At 41.4% G+C, this 23,255-nt stretch overlaps 1 long non-coding RNA gene across 1 annotated transcript in view; it reads left to right on the forward strand.

Moving 5' to 3' along the window:
* The first annotated feature begins 507 nt into the window (after window positions 1–507).
* The window catches only part of LOC308146924, a 109,219-nt gene continuing 86,471 nt past the window's right edge, over window positions 508–23,255 (forward strand). Inside the window, exons 1-2 of the long non-coding RNA XR_013937125.1 lie at window positions 508–622; window positions 731–765. This is a non-coding gene — a long non-coding RNA (uncharacterized lncRNA). The remainder of the gene's footprint in view (window positions 623–730; window positions 766–23,255) is intronic.

Below are 23,255 nucleotides of genomic sequence, written 5' to 3' on the forward strand. Positions count from 1 at the left end.
GCATGAAGCTTTTTATTAAAGAAGGGAAATGTCCCAGTCAGCTGTTCTTCTTGCTGGCCATCAAGCGGCCGGAAGTTGAAGTGCAGTTCTTCATCGCAGCATCCTCACCTCGCTCCCTCCCTCCCTGTCTGCTCCCTCTCTCTCCCCGTCCGTGCGCGTTTTGCGTGCGAGCGAGCGCGCGGCGCTGGGATCTGACAGCACGCCGGGGCTGCGTTTCCTGAGAAAAGCTGCGCTCTCTCTCAGTTTTCTGCCCGTCTTATTGCCGCTCTCATTGTCTTTGTCGACAGTGATAAAGAGAGCAGGTACCATCTGTCCGTTCCGACAATTTATTACGAGTTGCCGTCTTCTTCTTTTTTTTGTGTTGTTGTTTGCTGATCTTCACAGATGTTATGTCAACACTTTTTTTGGGTGGTGTAGGTTGTGTGGTGGTGGGAGGGGAGGGGGGGGGGGACTCCCGGTTCTAATGGAATTTGTTGTGTCTCTTTTGGTCTCTTCTCTGTTTCAGTTCAGACACGGGCCTGTTTTTGGAATAAGAATAAAAGCATTGCTGTTTTCTGACTTTGAGAGAAGAAAGAAGAGACTCCTCTGGAATTTCCCTAGGAATTTACTCGGACAGCCCCGGGTGAGTGAATATGTTGAACCTTGTGGACGCAAACTGCATGCAGCGGTGACCATGCTGAGTTGATTTTTGGTTCATTTTCCCCCCTACATTCTTCTATTTTAATTACAGTTTCCGGGGCTTTGCATTCCGCGCCTGGCTTTATAGTAAGTAGTACTTTTTTTTTGCTGCACCTTCCGATTCCGTGAACTCGTCATGTTGTCCATGTCTGGATTTAAGTGTATATTCCGTGTATTTCCTCTTAAGTTGTGTGTCGTGCCGCGATGTGAGTAGGTGCATATTTTTGCACATCTCGGAGCGCCGTTGTGGATAACGTCGCATACAATGTGCGCTGGTCTGCTGGTCGATGTTACACTCCAGATGGTGGAGAGGCATTTGCAGCTTTTAAAATTTTTTATTATTATTTTTAATCGTCACAGTTAATAACAGATACTGTGCGAAAAGAAAACCGAACCATCTTTGCCCCGGACAATGCTCTTCTGCACGGCTTGCATGCGCGCGGAGCGCGCACGTTCGCGCGTGAACTGTGCCATGATTTCCTGCGTTGTGTCGGTTTGTGGGACGTGTGGAGAAAGTTTGGTCAAATGTTTGCTCCTTGGGCGACTTGTGAGGAGCGTTTAGGATGGTTTAGCTCTGAATGCACGCGTGCGCAATTGTGCGTGCGTGCGTGCGCGAGGGCTCCCGGCTGAGGTGATGCAGTCGGTGGGTGGGCTGTGAGTCACCCAGTTTACCCATTTTGCTGCTGTTATCTGACAGGCTTTGATGCCAGATTTGACTGGTGATTGACAGCAGCTCATGCGCAATACTGTCTCAGCACATGGTCATGTTTTTCTCCTTCCATCACTGCCTGCTATATTTGGATGTTCCATAATTTATACAGCCCCTTCCCTGTGTTAAAGACTGTTTGTCAGAGTACTACTGACAAGTGATTCATATATAGCCAATTACCCGTGATTTGCAGTCATACTTTGCTGCTTGTGAGGGGGTAAAAGTGGGAAGCCTCTAAAAGGCAAGATAATGAAGTGAAAAGTTTGCGTGGCTCAGTATTTTGTAGCAAGCCGAGGCAGGGAGAAGCAATCGCAAATGAGGGCAAGGACAGCTCACACAGCCAGAGAGATGTGTCTCCCCTGGCTAGCGTGGAGTGACAGAGGGCTAAGTGAGCATGACCATCGAGGAGAGGTAATAGCATTACGGTCTGCCAGTCATGAGGCGGTGCAAGAGATAGGCTACTGTTGCATTTCAAAAGGGACTAAATGGGGTAAGCATTGCACAGGACAGGAAGCGGGAACACAACGGCTCTTGGAATTTAACACTTAAAAGCCCCCCCCCCCCCCCCATGTAGCCCAGTAACATACTTCAGAGAGTTTTTTAAACACACAACTGATTTTGTGGCACAGTCAACTCATTTTGTGGCTTGTGTTTTGCTGTTGTTGGCCTGTAAAGTGGACTTGGACTCGCTATGATTGACAGTATTTGCTGTAAAACACTTCACTGATGGTAAAATACTTTCGAAACACGGTGTTTGTGCTGATGTCTTCATGGCATTAGCTCTGGTTAACAATCAATACATGAATCTAATACTGCCAAATTAAACAAGGCATCCCAACAAAGATACTACAAACTGGTGTTTTTTCGTTCTCACTAATGAAAAGTGTGGTGGCGATTGGAGCACAGCAGAGTAGATTTAAATCGTTTCCCTTCAGACAGTGAATTTGCTGCAAAGCTTCTGAGGATTAGTCCTAGGTAAGAATCCCTGGCCCAGCAGCATTGCTTCTCATTTTATACACACTGGCCACATACTGCAATTTTCCCTCATCCTCCCTTTGAGTGATACCCTCCCAAAACTGCTGGCTGTAGGCCCACATCAATCACTGTTGGATGGGATTTGAGCTGCATCTCGAAGTGGTAAGCCAGGAGGACAGGTCTGCCTGCTCACAGCTGCACATGGTCCTGCGCTGTGACCCTGGGGGCCACGGCCAGTAGTGGCAGTTGGAGAGTTGCGTTTCTGCAAATCCGTTTTCTTTCCTCATTAATTATGCCTCTGCGTTCGGCTGCTCCAGTGTGACCGTGTTGACAACACACCCACTTTTCTTCTGCCTGCTGCACCTCCCCGGAGAGATTCCGCAGTAAGCTGTAATTATGGTTTATAAACTTCATCCAGGTGACATAATCGGGGCATTGGCTGAGATAGCGAGGGGCTGTCATAACAGTTGCTAATAAATTTGTACCTTCTTTTTCCCCTTTGCATTGCAGTTCTCCCAAAGTGCCTCGCTGTATAGAAACAAGTTTGTAGGATGTTGCACATTGTGTCCGATTGAAACTACAATCACCACATGGACATATATTGTCTTGCAAAGGGAACAGTTGTGTGCAAAGTTAAAGGAGTGAAAATACTGCCAAGTTTGGAGCAAAAAAAAAAAAAAGGGGGGGCATACACAGTAGATGTATTGAAAAGTAGTGCTTATATTATTCATGTGTTTATTCTGTGGTAACACCTTGATTGCGGTCCAAGGCTCAGCAAGCCGAGTCGCCGGCTCCCAGGGGCCGTTTTATAATGAGGATGCGCTGTCAGATAATTAGATACACCTGGCGCAGGCGTTTTCAGGAAATTTTGATTCATCCAAAAATAAAATGTCTCTGCCTGCCAACATGAAAGCAGGAAGGGGAAGAAAAAAAATCCCGCTGTCACATTGCGACTCCGCTCATGGTGGCAATGTTTTATTTATTTATCCACATCTTAATGCTCGGGGATGAGGCAGGCTTCCTTTTGTGCTAGCTGATGCATTAGCTGCCAATGTGTCTCATCTCTTTGCAGAGTGAGCCGCTCACTGAGGAGGTAGTCTCTGTCCCTCGGTGGACGTGGTCTCACCCAAACTGGATATCCCGATGCCGCTAAATTTAACGACTCCCTCGGCTGCGCGACACATCTCATTCTGGTCCTCAGACAGAGCTTCAACAAAACAAACCCATCCCGAGTGTGTTTAAAAACTCATGTCACATAACCTCAAATGTTCTTAGTCACATGTCTGCAAAAAAAAAAAAGAGCAGCACAGGTGTGTATGGAAGACGAGCATTTATCTCCTGGCATTGTCTGGTATTGTCCTTTTGTGCTTCCATGATGATGTTTCAATCCACAAATGAAATGTTGGAGACATTTAGATTTGACACAGGCAGATGCAACTAATCGGCCATTTCACACACACATGGCATACAGCAAGCCGTGAATGATGAATTGAATTCACTCCAGCGGCCTCACATACGTTTTTACTCACGTGCACAAGCACACGCAGCTTTAACTATAAAGCCTTTCGTTGATTAGAAAACGCTCTGCGAGATGAAAGCCTCTCACCTATGCTGTTTATTTATCAGGCACATGGCTCCACTCATAAATCAGACACTCATTAAACTGTTAAACAACAACTTTTGCCTTCTGCAGGAGATGTCAGTGCTATTAGGCCTGATCTATGTGATACAGTAGGAAGGTGAGCCACTGCTGACTGCTCATGTTACCCAATTAAGAGAGGTTTATTGCTCTAGTTTTCACTCTGGACACATTTCAATTAAAAATCCCTTTATGGATACTGAAGTGAATTTCAAATAATTATAATAATATACACGTTTTCAGAATGTACTGTTGACAGATGACACAGCTAAAATGTTCCTGACTCTTGAAAGGGGAAAATCAACATGTCAAGCACAATTAATATTCACATCCACTGGGTTTGTATTTCATCATTTTGGAGGGGGGGGGGGGGGGGAAAGCACAGGTGCCAAAGAAAAATATTCTCAAATAACTAAGTAAGTGCCACTCATGTTTTTTTTATGCTCATCGATTTCTCCCATCCCCGTGACATTTGGTTGTTTAATGTGCTGAGTTAAGTGCGTTTCTTGCACAGGTGTCTTTTTGTTTATGACAGAAACATGTGATTTTGCTGCAATATAATTGAAACCTACACTCTGTTGCTACCCTACACCAGTTATATCAGTGGGTTGCCATAAGTTGGTGCCTCAGAAGTGGCAGTGCTTGAGAACACAGTATGGTGGGAATTCAGACACAGAGCCTCTCGCAATTACTTTCACTGAACAACAAAACAAAATGGCATATGATCACTCCTCTGGAGCAAAGATAAACTACATTTTATGGAAGGGTTTTGATTTTAATCTCGCTTGAGCGATGGATTACCAGTGCGAGTCACACCTAGCACAATTTGACATTATTTACCCGGAGACATTTTAATCCGACAAAGGGTGAGAAGATAACTCGGCTCATGTGGAGAATCAATAAATGCTTCCGTTTTCATTTAAAGGCAAAAGGTCATTAAGCTAATGGAATAATTTTAGCCTGAATGAAAAGTGGTTATATTTTGATGGTTTCGGTTTGTTACTTGGTCCCAAGTCAAAATTTGCGCCGAGTTGACAGAGAAGAGAACAGTCACGGGCAATATCTGATGGGACTTTTGAAAATGTTCACAAGTGACAAGTGATTTGTTCTTGTAGATATATTTATGTAACGATTTAGTGTGAAGTTTGATTTTATAGTATTCTTTTGGCTCAAGAAAATACATTATTCCTGAAATTCCCAATCAAAAACAAGGCTTTGATAAATTCCTATTTTGCAAGATTATATTGTAATAGGTCCACTATTCTGTTTCCTATGCAGATAAATTATTTTACAAGGTCTGGAAATGAAGCACATTTTTTGTGTTTCTTTTATTCCCACTAAAATAACATTGTAGACAAAACTTTTTGAAGGTGCATCTTGACTTGTGCATTCCTTGGTTATGCAAGATACAGGAATCCATTCCTCAAAATTTAACACGCGACTATACCATGTCATATTTTCTCAAACTTCAATGCAAGAACAGCATGGCATAATGTCAAGGTCAGTTGCTAAATACTGTATATTGGAACTGGTATTCAAACACACTTGCTAAAAATATTAACGTTATAGTATGTAATAGGAACATTATGCAGCATTAAGTCTGCATCATTATAGAGGTGTGATTGCAAGCCAGTTCATATAAATAGTAAAGCACCATCTTTTCATATCAAAAGGTTACAACATTCTGCAGTGAAATAGGCCATTAATTTCCTGACAATGGCTCCAAATTCTCAGTCTCAGCTAAATTCCAGTTGCTGTATTATGGTACAGCAACCAGTAGGCCTTTGACATAACATTATTTGATATGAAACATTTTCATTTTAAGATGCAATCCAGTAACCATGGTGTTGAGGCAGTAGAAAAACAGAAATGAGGAGAAAAAAAATAAACGCAGCTGTACTTCACCTCGAGAAAATAATCAGATTAAACAAGGTGCAAAATCCATATTCTATTTCTGACCTGAAAAAAAAACAAAAAACAAACCTGCAATATTTAGATATCATGAAACTTGAGTGTGTAATATAATGTTGGTGTACTCTGCAGAAGTGGTTTGTTGAGTGTTTGGTAGAAAAGCAAAAGGTTCAGCCACTGTTTTTTTGTTCTTTTATTAATGCTGAACTTTCATGTGACCTTGGTTTATCAGAAAAGTGCTCTTCACTAATATTGCAATTTTACTGGCTATTACCTAATTTCGCCGGCAGCACTTCGAAGCCACACTTAACGACGCACGCTCTGAATTTTATCTCGGCATTGAAAAGTTTGGCCGATTCCTCCTTTTCTCTGCTCAACCGTCGGCCGCATTGTTATTGCCTGAAGAAAATCTGTGTCCCTATTGTGCAGTTGAACTTGAAGAGTTGGCTGTGGTGGTGAGGGGAAGTTGCTTCTTGTCTGTTCTGACATGACATGAACTCACCAAACTGATGCGTACTGACAAAAGACGAAGACAAGAAGAGAATGTTATAGAAGTGATGCCCTGAGTCAAAGTCCCTGCCTGAACTAACCACAAGGTTCACGATCCAAAAAATCTGTACAAAACAGTGCAATCCACTCCAACATGTGTTGTCTATGGATTTTACATTTTTAAAATTCGGTCTCTATTAGGTACAGAAGGGCTGCTACATTGGAGCAGGCCTTATGGGCACCCATAGTGTATCTCCACCTCTTGTACTTTAGCATATATCACAGTTCAGTCTTTCGATGTGATAGGTGCGAGCCCATATAATGACATGGTGTGCTTTCACAAGACCAAATGTCAGCATAATTTTACATCCTGACCTTTTGTGAGCCACGTGTACAGCAGTGGATGTGGCATCTCCATACTTGGAGCTACTTCGGCATTCTTCAGCTTTCTGGCACCTCGTGAGATTGCAGAGGGCACTGGTAATGTTGAGTATTGGCATTATCATCTACCGGGATATTGAGGCGAAAGCAGAAAGGAATAATGCAGGCGAGCTGGAGCCAGAGTACTCTGCACAGTTCGATGCTGCTGCCTCTAACCGACATGAACAAGAGAAATCAATTAGACCTACTCGGTTGCTATCCAAGGGACTTCCACCATGAGAAAGGGTAGAGAGAATCAAAGCAGTTGGAAATGAAAAAAAAAGGAAAGTAGCAGAAGAGGAAAGTGAACTCCAGTGGCAGTTTGTTGTATCCTTTGTCAGATCAGCCGCCTCTGACCTCAAGATAACATTCATTTTCTCTGTGTTCATTCCAGGCATGCTTATAATTCCAGACACTTTCCCATCTCCTTTTTAACAGTGATGCAAAGCCTTTTCCCTCACTGTCCTTTTCAGGTCAGTAATGAGAAAAAAAGAAGGCTGGCAAGAAGGCACCTTACAGTGGATAATAATAATGAAGCCTACTTTAGTTTTACCTGCAGATCCACAAGTCTCAGGTGTCTCGGCAGCCTCAGATTCCCTCTATTAGGTGTTTATATGCCTACCTTAAAGCCACTCCTGTCCCAGTCGCTCGGAGGTCACGGCGAACATTTCCTTTCCTCCACAGCAAAGTGTTGTTAAGCTGAGAAGAAATAAGCAAACAAGGTGAACTGTTAGGGTATAATACAGCTTTAAACACTGCATTTCAAAAGTCGCAATTTGATTTTCAAATAAATAATCTCTGGGGTCCTTTTAGACAAATAAAATAAAATAAAATAGAATAAAATATTTAATATAAATAATCAAAGTGTTGGGTTTACATCAGTAAGGCTTGTATCCACAGCATAAAAGGTATTAATAGTATTTTAGAAGTGGTAAACTACTGTCTCTGTGTAATGTTTAAGTGCTACAGTAAATACAGAGATCCAAATAATTGTGCTTCCAGAGTTCTCTAAAAAAAGACCTTTACTGTCTATGTGAGGATTTCCCAAAGATCATGAGATGATAATTTCACATTACCGGTGGAGATGATCGGAAGCGATAGGGCAATTGGGGCTTTATGCATATTTTATTGAATGAAGCTTCGCCCTGTACTGTAAATACAGCGGTTGGGAGTGCGCAGCATGGATTTCACAAGACCCAGAGGCCTCATTGTCTTTGATCAGACTGAAAGAGGACACTTTTTGATCAAGCTCTACCTTGGACATTTAAATCAAATCCCTGACAGGCTCAGCAGCACTAAAGCTGCCGAGTGTAATCTCTACACATTGTAGGATATGGAAAACCCTGAACGTGCGCTAGAGTCTATTATATCATACATTTTGAAACCCCCAACCAACTTTACCTTGATGAATATCTGGCACTTGGCGATATTGTAGTCATTCTACAGAGTGAAAATTCAATTTGACAAAGAAGACCTGTCTCATGGAGTCTTTCAAATGATTATGATCACACAGTTTACATGGCCTGAACAAGAGCTCAACAGCATTCATTTCTAAAACTGAAAGCAGGAGAATGAACGTGTGCTGACAAAATAATGAACAATTTAACAGGAGCAGCTTGAAAAGTTGTGTTCCATCAATAATCCTGTGTGTACAGTTAGCTTGGTCCCCCGACGGAGCACACATGTAAATACACCGCCCCCAACTCTCACTCAGCCCTGCTGTAGGTTTGGCTGTGGGTGCTCAGTAGATCCCTCGACATCATGAGAGAATAGCAATGAGGGTTTTGAGAGGGATCAGTTCCCCAACACAGAGCCATACTGGGTAGGGTTTATCTAAGACCCTGGCTTCCTGAGCTTGCTGCCAGTTTAAGACGACAAACAAATGGTACCGAAGAGGATGGACTTGCCAGGAGGGGGGTCACTGAGTATCTTTGCTGCCCTCACTGCTTCATCCTCCCGTCAGGCCCAAACACACCGACTTCGGATCTGTGTGATATCGGCTCTCATGTGTTTCCGTGTTATTCAACATGCACATTCACGCCATTTGTTGACTCCGCACCCACCACATACCACTTTGAAACCACACCTTCCCTTATGCTTCTCTTCCTCCTCCCTTTGTTTTCCTCTTCACATGTTCCAATAAAAGAAGGCTGAGATCTGTCAAAACCTATCCTTTCTTCTGTCTGGCTTGTCAACTTTTTTTTTTTTTTTTGAGGTTGGCTGCTGCAGAAATTCACTCAGCCCTGACACTCTAGTGGTTCATAAAATGTCAAAACAGGTTGATGTTGAAGTGTTGTCTTTTTGAATGATACAGCTGATGTGTTTTCATCAGCATTTTCTGTTTCCATATTTCGACACCATGATGCAGCATTTCTAAAGATGTGAACAGCGTCATGCCACTACTGCAACTTCTGGAGTATCTTGATTATCCGCCATTAATTATTTAAGTCTTATAAATAGATGGAGAAGTACTTAAACCCATTTTGAATTATGAAAGCAATATAAATAGATCCAAATATTCTTAACCCATTTCAAGTATCTATAGTCAAAGCTTTTTTGTATATATTTCTACAGACGTGTGCAGTATGCATTAGAGGAAATCATAGTAATCAGATTTAATAGATGTGGGCAGTGCATGGGCTGTCTTTGATCAATGTAATATTATTTTTTGTCTGGAAACAAGACACATTTGTTACATCATTTGTCTTGTTCCCAGAGAAACAAGACAACAGAGAAACTTGACATATGAAGAGCAGGACTGTAGGGTATCAAAACATGTGTCTGTTCAGTTTTGTTCAATGTAGCACTGACGAGAAATTCACTGCTCACACAAAGTGGACTTATAGTATTGGATTTTAGATTACAAAGAAACTTGATTTTTAACCTGGACAACCCTTAAATGTGCCTGCCTGCTTCAGGTTTAGGTTTGTTGCAACCGAACTGGAACCAGCTACAGATAAGATGAAACACAATCCCTGTGGTGCCAGGTGTATTTTTAGCAAAAGTGCCTGGCTCCCTGCATGTGTGCTGTCTAAATCAAACAATCACAGTTTTAATCAGCTTCATCAAGAATAAAGACAGTGAATATCTGCGTCAGTAAACATTTTTCTGCCGGTTAACACATTGAGACCTGAGGCAACATTCATGTGTTTGGTATCATTAGTACTAGACACAGTGTGTTGTATGTTTACCCACACATCTGTGAATCTCAAAGTGAAGCATTGCATTTATTGTCATTTAAAGTCCAAAAGTTAAGGTATCACATGTCAACTTGGCAACATAAAACAACAACAGACCTTCAAAAGTGGATTTTGTGTAAATCTCAGATATGATAGAAAGACACATAGAGGAACACAAAGAAAAAGGACAGTTTTCGCCAATCATCTCAATCCCCAGAGATTAAAATGGAAGATGTATTGCATACAGCATCCTCTGACATGCAGCAGTGAAGAGCAAAGTCAACCTTTAATCCTGCGCCGCATAGAAATACACCACAGATAACATTAGGATCCATTGGGTCGGGACTAAGGGGAAAATCAATGGGAGGTGAAAATTAAATTTGGCCCAAAGAGCCTTTAGGCAAAGTGCAATTTGAAAACACATCTTTTATTTTCCCCTGGGTGTCTGACAGGGGGCTGGCAGGAGATGGACAATGAGTGAAACCGCTGCTGGAAAAAAAGCAGAGGTATGCCGTGAGCATAAGGGAAACACCCTGATCGCGCTCCTAATGTGCCTTCCCATCCTTTGATTGTCTAACTCGGTTAGGGCCACGCGTCCCTTATCGGATCATATCAAAGGTCAGAGGCGTCCTGTAGACAAATCAATCTCCTCGTCTGAGGAGGCGCGGAGGAGGCACGGGTTGAGGGAGAGCTGATCCATTTTGTGGGTCTAAGAATGAAAGTGGGTGAGAAGAAAGAAAAGTGGGGGCAAGAAAAATTATGGCATCTGCTGCTTGGAGAGAAGTGGGCGAGGATGGTGAGATTGAACTGTTGACTTGGGGAATGCAAAATGCTCCAAGAGAAAAAGTGCTTACATTATTGCTTGTGAGATAAGTGCAATTATTCGAGAATATCTGGCACATTAGGGCTTACCTGATCTCGAGGGAAGCTATTGATAATGTTTTAACAAGGCCAAACTGAATGTGGGATTTCATTCCAAAACCAATATAGTTTGAGTGCAGGACTTGGGAGGGCATTGAAATTTTCTTCGATCTGATGTTTTCATTCATCACCATTGCCTCCGCTGCTATTACCTTCATCTTCAAATCAGTGTCATGGTTGTCCAGTATGTTGTTATGCAGTTTAGTTTGACTGTGTTTAAAATGTGTGGATTGATCAGTCGACTGGAACAGTAAGTTAGATCTTTACTAGATCTTTACCAGTTGGTGCCATTAGCCAGTTTACATTATTCATATGACAATAACAAACAGGCAACATGGCTGCCTCCAATAGTGCCGCATTATTGCTGCTGTCAGAGTACAGAAAATAGATCAACTTGTCATTAGGCAAATGACTTGTATGAAGCTCAGGAGATACCATTTATCTTCATGTTAAATTTATTTGATTTGCTCCATAGCTGCTTCTTTGGTTTTTGCACAAATTGAAAAATGTTTACTGACAATTACAGTGTAGAATATCACAGTTTTCTGAGACGGATATGCTAGCAAAAGTTGTTTTGGAAAAACATTAAAAAAAAATACTTTTTGGTTCCACAATATTTAATGACAGAGTATGAACGAAAATAGAATGAAAATCATGTTCTTCTGCGGGGAAAGACATTTCTTAGGCTTTATATAACCACGGCCATATTGGGTCACATTAGACCCATTTGAAATTGCCGACTATGAATGTGTTCAAATGCATTTTTTTCCCCCTCTTTCCATTTATTTCTGAGTAGCTCAGGGTTTGCAAAATTGCCTCTTCTGATCAAGGTCTCAACTTGTGCTGATTGTATTCTGGTAATTGACTGCTAAATAATCATTAGGTGAAGCCCCGATTGGTCAGACAGTCAGTAATAAAATTGTAATTGGGGGCCTAATAACATGTTTTCATGAAAAACATTGCCACAGTTAAACTACTATTTATTATTCTTTTCACTCCTTATGACCCTGAATATTTTTAACCAACACAGAAGACCTCTCAGTATGCCCATTAACAAATGGTCATCATTAAACCAACGATGCATAAACACACTCGCGGTTGGCAGCAGTCTCGGGCAAAGTTTATAGGTAAGTATAAATCATCCACAATTTAATGCAGGCAAGATGTTTAATTTGGTCCCTTTGAGTGTGTAATTAGTTCAATTAGCCCGGATCATGCTCAGAGAAGCACATGCAGAATGGACCCTGGCTGCCCCCTGGTCAGTCTGCATTAAATGGCAACACTGTTATTTCCTCCTCCTGTAAGATTAAAACTCACGATGTAATAACTCAGCGCAGCCGCCCCTCCAGACACCGTTGCTACGGTTCAGTGTGAGATAATGTTTGCTCAAGCAACTCTCAATGAGATTCAGCACTCCGGTGACACCATTACTCTAAGCTCATTGCCTAGTCAGGTGAGGTGGGTCTGCCCAGCCACGGAAAGTCGAAGCGCAGAGGCGCCAAGAAGAGAGAGCACCTCTCGAGACAGATTACATGTCTGTGGACAAGCGAATCGGCTTGCTCTTCACCTCTGCCTGAGACAAGCGGGTTATTATCTTTTGGTAGTTTTTTTTTTTTATCCATGCTCTTGCCAGTCATGTAATGCATCTCGGACAAGATGCTTGCCAGGCGGACCAAGCAGGTTGACGACAAGGCAGCTTACACATTTTTGCTAATAGCAGGCAGTCAGTGAGACGTATCTGAAATGAAGATGATGGCACAAGCCTGCAGAGGAAGTCAAAGCAGCCTAGGCCTGAGCCAAAGTGTTTTAAATGGATTACACCAGTGTGTCATTGCGATTACATGCTCCTCGCAGGGACCGCGACAAGATGAATTGTATTTTATGGCTTTACAGCAGATCTTTTTTCTTCCCTTTCTCCTCCAACTTGAATACATTTCTCCCCTCTACCGTGTACCGTGGTCTGAATGTAGAATTGTTTCTGCCTTTGAACTGCCTCACCAACTGTTCATCTGCTACATTTGCTTGTGGGGACGTTTTCTGTTTATCTTGGTCTTGAGCATGTATATAAATGCACTCTCATGCTTTGCAAATTATAGTTAAGACTTATTTTGGCTTATTTTATTTAAGGCTAAAACACCAGAACTCACTCTCATTGGGCATTTAATGCAAAATACACTCATAGAATTTCAAAACATACTCTTGGCAGCAAAGCTCAAGGAGCTGAAGAAAATTATACATTTGTTTTTCTTCAATTTTGTAGTGCAGGTTCGATTATTCAGTCTGTTTAATAACAATGTCTTATCTCTCCTCTCTCTGTCAGTATAAGACATTACTGCAGTCAAGCTATTTACATGGCAACGCATGTACCGCACAACAGCCTCCTGCCCAGTTTCGTGCTTGAATACATGATGGATAGCATGAAGAGATTCACTGATAAAAAAAAATGTCATTAACCAACAGTGCTTGAGGAGTGTCCTCCAACCTAAACATTTTTTATTGCTGAAAATCAGCAGATATGAAAAAAGTGAGTGAGCAGGAAGGCTTGCAAAACGGTCAGAGTCAGAGAGAGATGGCATAAGAGAGGAAATACCTCCAGGGAGTCCATTAGGAAGGGAAAGGGCCCGGGGTTAAATGCTAAAGAAGTCCAATGTGACCCAAAGGAGCACACGTTCAAACACAGTCATACACAGATGCACACTAATTTCCTTTTAAAGGCACGTCACTTCTCCACATTACAGGATGAAGACGCCACCTTCTTCAGAAACTAACGACAGGAAAATATCACAGTGTTTCTACTCGCTCCCGCTTTGTGATGCGCACTGTGTGTGAGAGTTGTTGAGCTGCACTGCTTTCAGTCAGTGTGATGTGTGGGCGTGTTACATCTGGTGGCCATAACCTCTTGTAAAGCCCAAGCAGAGTCTGTGAGACTATTGTTTCTAGTCAGGAATGCGTTCCTGAGGTGTGAGTTTGTACTACATAACCTACGTATGGTATTAGGCATCCATTTATTCTTTTCAATATTTCCCCTTCATTCTTAAGGAGAACCTCAGACAAAAGCTCAGAAAATGATACAAGTCAAGCATATTTAGATTATAATAATGTGATTTAAACTACAATTGGAGGTCTACATGAATATTTGGAAAGTTTGCTTTCACACAATCCACCACAACATTACCCATCGTTCTTAAAAGGTTTCCTGTCCACACGGCCTCGGTGCAGGAAATATCTGCGTCCACACTACACCATGTAAATCAACTCAAAACAATGCGATTACATGAAACAGCGTTATTGTGAGGACACGGTGGGAGACTGAAGCTGAGACATCAGTGATAATGGCATGAAAGTTCGTTGTTAGAAAATTAGCGTTTGTCTCAAAGCCATGTCTCTCGGTGTATGTTTGTGAAAACATGCATAACGCAACATTTAGAGGACTTTCTGGGACATTTCACTGCATTTTGCACCATAAGATTTAATTAATTTGATTTATGTTGAGATTGTAGTAATTTTCAGTCGTTTTTGTACAATTATAGACATTTTCATCATGTATACTCTGCACCAAAAGTAATATCTTTAAAATTTCAATTAAAAATGTTATTATACCACTATTTTACCGGTCTGGCCCACTCAAGATGATACTGGGCTGTATGTTGGCCCTGATCAAAATGTGTTTGACACCCCCAGTCTGGAGGCTTGAAAAGACGGGAACTCCATAAGTCCCTTTGAAGGCAGCAACAGAAAAATTATACTAGTACAAACAGTGTCGCAATCCTCCTTTTGGCCATCCACAGGTGTATTTCATCCCCTGTGCCCTGAGTACTGAAACAGCCCCAAAGTCTTTCTTTTACAAGAGCCTACAAGCCTTCGTGCTCTCACCTGGTTCAGAGAGAATACGTGCACTCCTCAAGGTAATCATAGCACGAGCGCATATGAAATTTGAGCAGTCTTAACAGTGACCACTTCACTCTTCTATTGAGAACCATACAAATTAGCCTCTGTGCCGGTGGCCAGTGGGACAATGTATTCTGCAAGCTTTATCACATCTTGCCCTGGCCTACTATTAATCTTGTGGACTGTATGGGATGAATTAATACACTGTGGGATTTGCAAGGCTATAGATATGGATTACATTGTCTAACAGTATATTTGAATTGGTCTGTGAATGTAATTCTGGTGCACCGAGATAAAATTCAGCTGATGTGAGCTGGTTGTAACAAACCACACCATTATTGCCCCCGTCAGTCTATTCTGCTTGACAAAATGAAGCCATGGTGTCATAATCCTGTTCATCTCGAAGAGGTCTGTAGCTCTGATTGAGAAAAGTAGAGCAATTGCTGGGGATTTGCCCGCAAGTTATTTCCATTGTTGCTTATTACATCTCGCTCCCTCTCACCTTCTAGCACTGTTTTGCTCTTGGGTTTGATCCAAACTCTGTGCCCTCAGACAATTTTCAGCTGATGTTTGACCATAAACTGTCCAAATGCACTTTTAGTAGCATTGTCTGCTCAGTCTGACCATGAGGAATATAGGAACTAAAGGAACTTTCCCCTTGAACGGTTAAATAGACTACCCACAGGGGTGTCTAGACCATGGCTGCTCCCTCCGCCCTCTCAGTTTTTCCGTCGCATTACATCAGATTACTGTAATTTCTCTTAATACTCCCTGCACTATAATATCACTGCAGTCTTTTTTATCTAATCCTGACCTAAAGTGATTTTTTTTCCTTCCTTCTCCTTGTAATTGAAAATTATGATCTTAAATGACTCGTTAAAGAGTTGCACATTTTCTCCCACGCTCTGAAAGCATTTTCTTCTGCTTTTTCTGACAGTCACATTGAGGGAAGTTAATGTGTCGTGTTCATTCCAAGCATCTGCACTCAGTGGAGGCAATTTCAAAACGGTCACAGGCTGGAAAAAAAATCTTCACCCTTGGTTGTGCCTCGCAAGCAATGCTCAGATGTCGGCAATAATTTGGTGTCCCTTTTCTTTTTTTTCTTTTCTAAATTGTGGGATTATTCGCATTTACCCCACTCACCCACGATGGCACAGCAAGGACAACTGCTCATAGCTCTTTGTGGTTTTTGGCAGGCCAGCATGCGCTACCAGCTATCACGAATTTTGAGCCAGGGAAGATGAGAAAATAAATTAACATTCAGCTCCAGGCTGTGCCACAATCGTGGTGGAGCATCTCCTCAGAGAAACACAAGCAGTCGCATTTAAACTCGCATATTAATAAAGTGTAGTAATGATTCACCAGCGACACTTCCTCCTTCCCTTGTGCTCCACCTCTGCTCCATCTGAGCAAACTTGTTCGGCTGAACATGGGACATATGGGCGGTATCGAGCAATGAGGGTGGGTTGGGGGGGGTGGGGTGTCCAACATTCAACATTAAACTCGCTGCTTGCCCCCCAGAGCTAATGAATTTTTTATCAACTATCCCCGGAGGTTCATAAACATTCAGCGAGAGAGGGAGTGAGAAAGATGTGAAGGAGGAGTGGATGTTCGAGGGGGGTCCCATTTCAGGGTCTTTGCAAGATGTACCATTAAGCATGCACAGACACCTGCTTCGGCTGAACTTACAGAAGGGGTGGCAGCATTTGCAGCTGTCAACAAGTCTGCGTCACTCAGTGTTTTTGTGCGCTCGGCGCTGACCCTGCCTTCCATTTGCCCCCTGCTTTATGATTACCATAAATGCCTGGATTGCCTGCATAAAATTGTGGAGTGGAGACGAGGGCCTCCGCTTCCATTAGTGGCCTCTTTTTACTGGAAGGGCCAAGTATGTCCCCTGGGTAAGGCCAAAACTCTCACTGTCCTCTACAGTCTGTCAAATAGACTCTGTAATCAAGGACTGGGCTAAGTGGATAGCTGTGCTGATGGTGATGTTCATAAAACGATTATTCATAGGGAATACACCAAGTGTGTGTTAGAGAGGTAATAGGTTTAGGAGTGTCTCTGCACAATAGGATCATCTTAGAAAAATTAAAGCTCCATCAGCGGCAATAATTTCTATATTCCTAAATGCATGAATGTAATCCATTGTTCAGTTGCTGGCTGCTGGTATGAAATTGATTTCTGGAAGTAATTAAGTGTTTTGTTTGGATATCTTGATACAGAAAACAAGAGAAGAAAGTGCTAGCATTTCTTTTTTGAATTATGGTTTAAACCCCGGGGAATTAATGAATCAAAGCAAAGGATCTGTCCACTACAGGCACGCGGTCCATTGTAATCCATGCCTCATAGATTTTTTTAGGTCATTTAATCATTTGGGAGTACGAGTCCAACTCAGTTTTAATATCAGCAATTCCACAGAAATGTCTGGGCGGTGCATTGGGTTGTAAGGTCTTGGTGAGACAGTGTGTTATCATAAAATATACAACTGCTTTGTCTTTTTCTGGGATTTGAAATTCAATTTGATCATCATGTTTGTTTAGGAAGGAAGAGAGCAAATTTCTCAAGTTATATCTTAGTAAGGCAGCACTATATTGAAATCCTTACAATAATTCAAAGATTTCCCAGCAAATTAAAAATACACAGTGGCTGTTGTGATTGGCATTGACCGTGCGAAAACAGTGCATTTGCTTTTTCTTGAAGTCGAGAGATTAAATTGTGAAAGCAACTCTCATAGGAACACTGAGAAAAAGCAGCACAATAATGTATGCAGGGGGGGAAAAACAATCTATTATGAGCATGATGACAAGAGATCAATGTTGTCTCTTATTCCCAGTGACAGTCTGAAACTAATATACTCATTAGCATTAATGCCACTGTGATATAAATTGAACGGGCTTTATTTCTAATAGCCCTGCTGTTGTCTATATGAGGTAAATAGTGGCATTATACGAGTCAAATCTGTCATGTGTCCTGAGGTGCTTGTGGCCATCAGTGTGGTATATTGGATTGCTGTTGTAAAAATTACACAGGGATTCAGCACCTTAAAGGTACCTGTATTTGCAGCCCCTCTGACACGCTGTAGAAGGACTGCAAAGTATAAGTGGAGCATTTTAACAAGCACCTCATCTGCTATGCTTTGGCCATTTGAACTCTGCCATACTGCATGTAAACACAGAATCAGCAGTTAAGCTTCGCTTCGTCACCATATGTGCAGATTATTTCAGTATTTCTTTTTTTTGTTGTGCAGCTCAGTCATTAAGCCAGTTTTTATTCTATTTTTTTAAATGGTCAATGGGCTCCTTTGGGGCCAAATAAGTCTCTTGCATTGCAGTATGCTTAGTGTGAGGTTTAGTTCAGAGAGAACGGTCTCTTTAAGGAAAGTGCAGTTACTGTATCCATCCCAGCAATTATCAAGCATACAGTAAACTCAGGAGCTGTGAAGCATGAATAAAACATTTACTTTAATTTGAAGTCATTGCACAAACCAATACAACCTGACTTTTGATCAATGCCGTTTAGCTGCCTTCCAAGAGATTATAAATAAATAATCCCGACAACACATCTGTTGTTTTCAAAGGATTGCTTTCAGGACTATGTGATCGCAACTTTTTTGCACTGTATCACGTGTGCACATGCAAACAGTTGTTTACTCCTAAATTATCAATCGTGTAATACAGAAAATCAGCCCAGAGGAGGATGAAAACAGCTGGAAGGAGAGACGGCTAAGCTGCTGTGGCTGCAAAGTTGTTTTTTTCCCCACAGCTGCTGCTGGCTAGCAGCAACAACAAAACCCGAAGCTGGGATTTAATAAAGTTGGTGGCATGTAGAACTGACTTCTAATAAATGAATGCAATTTCCTGCCTGTCTTAGATCGGTATTTGTTATATCGTGGTGAGATGTTTGCAACATTTGGGGGGAAAAAAGAAGTAGTCGGCCAATTAGGATACACATCATTAACAACTTATATAGGATACCCTCAGCTTTTCCTCTAAAATGCTAGGGATCAGCTCAATCTTTATGAAAATGGTATTAATGATATCTAAAGAGATTTTAACTCGTAATTAAAGTTAGACTACATTAACAGAAAAAAAAACAAGTTACAGCTCAACAATGAAGCTGCAAATACAGTACAAATGTAGAAAATTGGGAATCTACTGAGTATTTTTTTTAGCTCATCAAGTTGTTGCAGGATATGAATCATTCTATATACTAAAACAACTTGCATTCAAGCAATCTCAATGAATTGTACTTAAACATACACTGATTGTTTAGCATGGTTTATGAAAAAAAAAAGATTTTTATTCCAGCCACTAAAATACTGTGACATATATACGTTGTATAGCAGTGTATTGAGAATCACCTCTGACAGAGCAAGAGCAAACGATTGCCGGAACCCGTAACCCTGCAGCTTTGTGTTTTGCCGACCCAAGACAAATAGTCTATAGTCACACCTTCCGACAGAGAAAAAGCATGTCACTGGATTCCACTGCTGGTTCGGTTACACAGCCCGGCTTACAGATCAATACTAACCTGCCAATGACAATGTCTGTGTTAATGCCTCAGGCCGCTGCTGCATTCTCCACCACATTGCTATTTTGGCAAGCCCTCCCTCTGATTACATATGCATTCTTTGTTTTTCTGTCTATGCTCTCTCTGAAACAAGCCTACATATAAAAAGGTTGAAATCCTCTCAGTTCCTCATTCCAATCAGTGCCTGTGAATCGACAAAATATTCATTCAGTCACGCTGCGAATGCCAAATCTGAGTTTTGAGTGTGACGAGTGCTAACGCTGAAATGAGGGGGTTGCGTAATTGTGTGCTTCCTGCTGCATCATAATCATGTGCTTGTGTCTGACTAATCACAGTTGTGTCCAAGTCAGCCACTTCGTACCTGAGCGTGCACACGGACGTGACGAGAGGGTGTGGGGCAGTAGGGAAATTAACAACAAAAGAAAGATGGAAGACGGACGAGGAGCAAAGAACACGGAACAAAGGAGAGACAAGAAAGAGGAAGGAATATATTTATGTGGTTATGAATTATTCAGGTAGCTCTAGAAAGGAGTATGCAACTACATTATTGTTGCTGTTTTCTCTTGGTTCTTCAATGTTGACTTTTTTTTACTCATAAAATGAATTTTTATGGACTGGTTTGTTTTGCATCGCCTGCAGAAGGGCACACACTTTCACATTTCTGTCAAAGTATGTGTGGAGATGAGCCGGCTCCATAAAAAAAAAAAAGGGAGTTATCCTGACTTACAGCCCTATTTTAAAAATGTTAAAAAGTATCATTTCACGTCAGATGTTTGATAGCATTTCAAAAAAAAAAAAGTGACTCGCAGTTGGGGTCCTTTCACTTTGCCCTTTGATCAGCAGCAGGTTGACAAGGTGCAATACACTCTGGACATCACAGTATAGTTGCTGTGCGACAAATGCAAGCGGCTCATGTGTCTGTCACCTACAGTGTTGGCTACTTTCGATGTAATGATTTACACATACTGGAAATACATCTAATCGGAAAATCACATCAAAATTAACCAAGTGATTGTAGACTTTATTATGGACTTCAGCGTTGTATAGGTGTGGGGTTTTCTGCAGGGAGAGAGACCTTTGCCATTAAGAAAGCAGGGACTGGCAGTCAGGTGGATTGTTTTCCCAGCATTTCTCAGTCTAATTATTGAGGAGTAGATTGTTTAGAGTTTCTTCGAAACTCATATTCTTAGAAGTTTGTCTACTCTAAGTTAAAAAGAGACAAATACAAGTACAAAACCAGAAAACAGGTATGACAGTTGCAGAATCCTTATATAAAGACTTACACACTAACAAGCACAGGGACATATATGTTATGTTTCTTGGTTAACTCTGGATCTCAATAGTGGCTGACAGTGATATCTGGGTGGGGGTAATCAAATAATCACTGCAGGGGGGCTTCTACAATCACGCAGTAAAAACGACGGGCATACGTTGTTCTGCAACGTACAATGGACATTAAAAAGTAAATGACAGCTGGGATTATAGCTGTGTACATCAGAGTGAATACTGGTAATGGTTGTAGGTGGTGTAGACTCTCAGCAGATCGGGCTGAGTGGAGGCTTTAATAATGGCCAATCACTTCAGTTCTTGTCGTCAGCGTTAAAAGCAAGAGACAGCTTCCTAATGGGCTGAGAGAGTCCGGGCTGATCTTATCACCAGGCACGGTGCAAGTACGGAATAGGTGGACCGAAAGAAGGAAAGGATTTATCAATTACTGCATCGACATGGACTTAACTGGCAACTATTTCCATGAATTATTAATCGTGTTCTTTGGCAAAAACACAAGAATAACAGGCCTCCAAGCTTTTCACATGTGAGTGACAGCAAGCTGAGTATCTTTGGGTTTTGGGTTGTTTGTTGGACAAAACTGGCACTATGACGATGCAACTCTGATCTCTGGAGAACTGCAGCTGCCATTTTGTCTGTTTTTTGACATTATGAACATCAGATAATTATTCAAGTGAGACAATAATGTATAATCAGACTGAAAGGAGAAAAAAAGTAGGACAAATGCAAGCCTGCAACACAGCATCATAGATTTGATTTTATATTAGGATTATTTTGTTTGGCTCATGACATATTCAAGAAATTTCCATTGCTATGTGTGTAAAGTTGTCGGTCAGGCTCAGTGTTGTTTCAGGTGTGTTGGTTACCTGTAGTAACATATATTCATTCATTGCATATTGATCTGCTGTAGTCAACAATATCTTTTATATTGAAGATACACATATTCCAACCAACATTCACTCCTAAGATGAATTTGTTTCATGTGTTTTCTTTTTTCCTGTTGGTAAAGGTAGCTTTAATCAATAAGCAGGGGATATGAATTTAATTGTCTTTGCTATAAAAATAATGTACCAGGAGTAGTGACATGTGGACCAAAAGTGTTTATATCCATATATATATTATACAAGAGATATAAAACTGTAGAACAAAATACAAATACAACATTCAGTGACCTGATAAAGTTTAGTTTTGTTAAAACAAAAGGCCCCTCAAATGTGACTTTAGGTATAAACTCAAAGTAAATATTTGAGTCTCTTGACCTGAATTATTTCTTTTGATGGAATCATCAATTTGTATCATCAAACCATTTCTAGAAAATGTACATGAGTGATGTGCAAATCCTGCATCGAGATCAAGCTTAGTGCCGAACATATTTTGCATTAAATGTATTTTGGCACCTTTCTTGGAAAGAAACATGATATCCATAAAAAATGATAAGTTAATGTCTGCTTTTCCTCTGACTGTGTTGCCAGTGTATTTACACTTAGATGCAGTCCATCTTTACCTGTGAATTAATCCAGTGATGCTGCTGTGACTGCAGCTATAAATAACTGAAGGATAGGTTTACGTCTCTTGTCTGCCAAATGCATAATAGCTTATAGGTGTTAGGCTTGTGGAATCTGTCTGGACTTCATTAGCGATACAAGGAGCTTTCATCTTGAGAGCTTCTAGTGCTGAGGTCGAAAGAGCGCAGAAATAGCTGATTCCTTACAATCGTTTGGCAAAGCAGAAAGATTGCGCTGGTGGTTGGGAAAAAAAGACAAGTTGGGAGAAAGACGACAGAAAAAAGGTGCTCACACACGTGCACCCACACGCAGGCACGCACACACACTAGATTTGAACTTTGACTACACAAGGCTGAATTAATTTTACATTTAGATGGCACGTACCTGTACTTCGACATTAATGATTATGTTATGGTGGAGTTTTCAAGACCCCTTAAGATTAAAGACTCTCTTTGTAGCTTTGCAGAATTTGTATACCACCTGCTGGCAGTCTCTCTGCAAGTTCATTTTTCGGGAGCTTCTCATTAAATTTATGAATGCTTGAAGGAAGCCGGATTTTCTATTCTCTCCATCTGTATTTTGGCCCATATGGGACAAAGTGCTAGATAAGTTCTTTTCTCTTGTCTCTCTGTTATTTCTCCTGATGTCACGCCGCTTTCCTGCTTTTCCTCACTCGGGTAGAGTTTGCTGAGGAACCTCAGTGTGCGTACGTCAGCTATCTTATCTCTCTCGCAGCTAAATTCATCAAAGCGGTGACTCACTGTACCAGCTGACCTCGGTGCCAGCTGAAGAGGTGTGAAGCTCAAATTGCTCTTAACCCCCCCCCCCCCTTAACTCCTTGTCCTCATGCTGCCATCACTGAGTGAGAGCGTAGTGAGAAACATATAAGTCAAGGGTGGCAGGGGGTTGCTGAAAAGGTCAATGGCACACCATTAGCTATGGTGAATGTGGGAGGGAGTGATAAATAAAGAAATAGATAAATAAAAATAGGTCCAGGTAGTTAGCGGTGCAATGAGACAGCTGCAGCCATCAGCAATCGATGAGCTCCAGAGACAGTAATCACTACAGCTTCCTTAACAGTGTTATAATTGGATGTCAGTCATTTACACTGCTGCAACAACCTT

The sequence above is a fragment of the Blennius ocellaris genome (genome assembly GCF_963422515.1).
Source record: "Blennius ocellaris genome assembly, chromosome: 23".
In the NCBI taxonomy this organism is placed as follows: Eukaryota; Metazoa; Chordata; class Actinopteri; order Blenniiformes; family Blenniidae; genus Blennius; species Blennius ocellaris.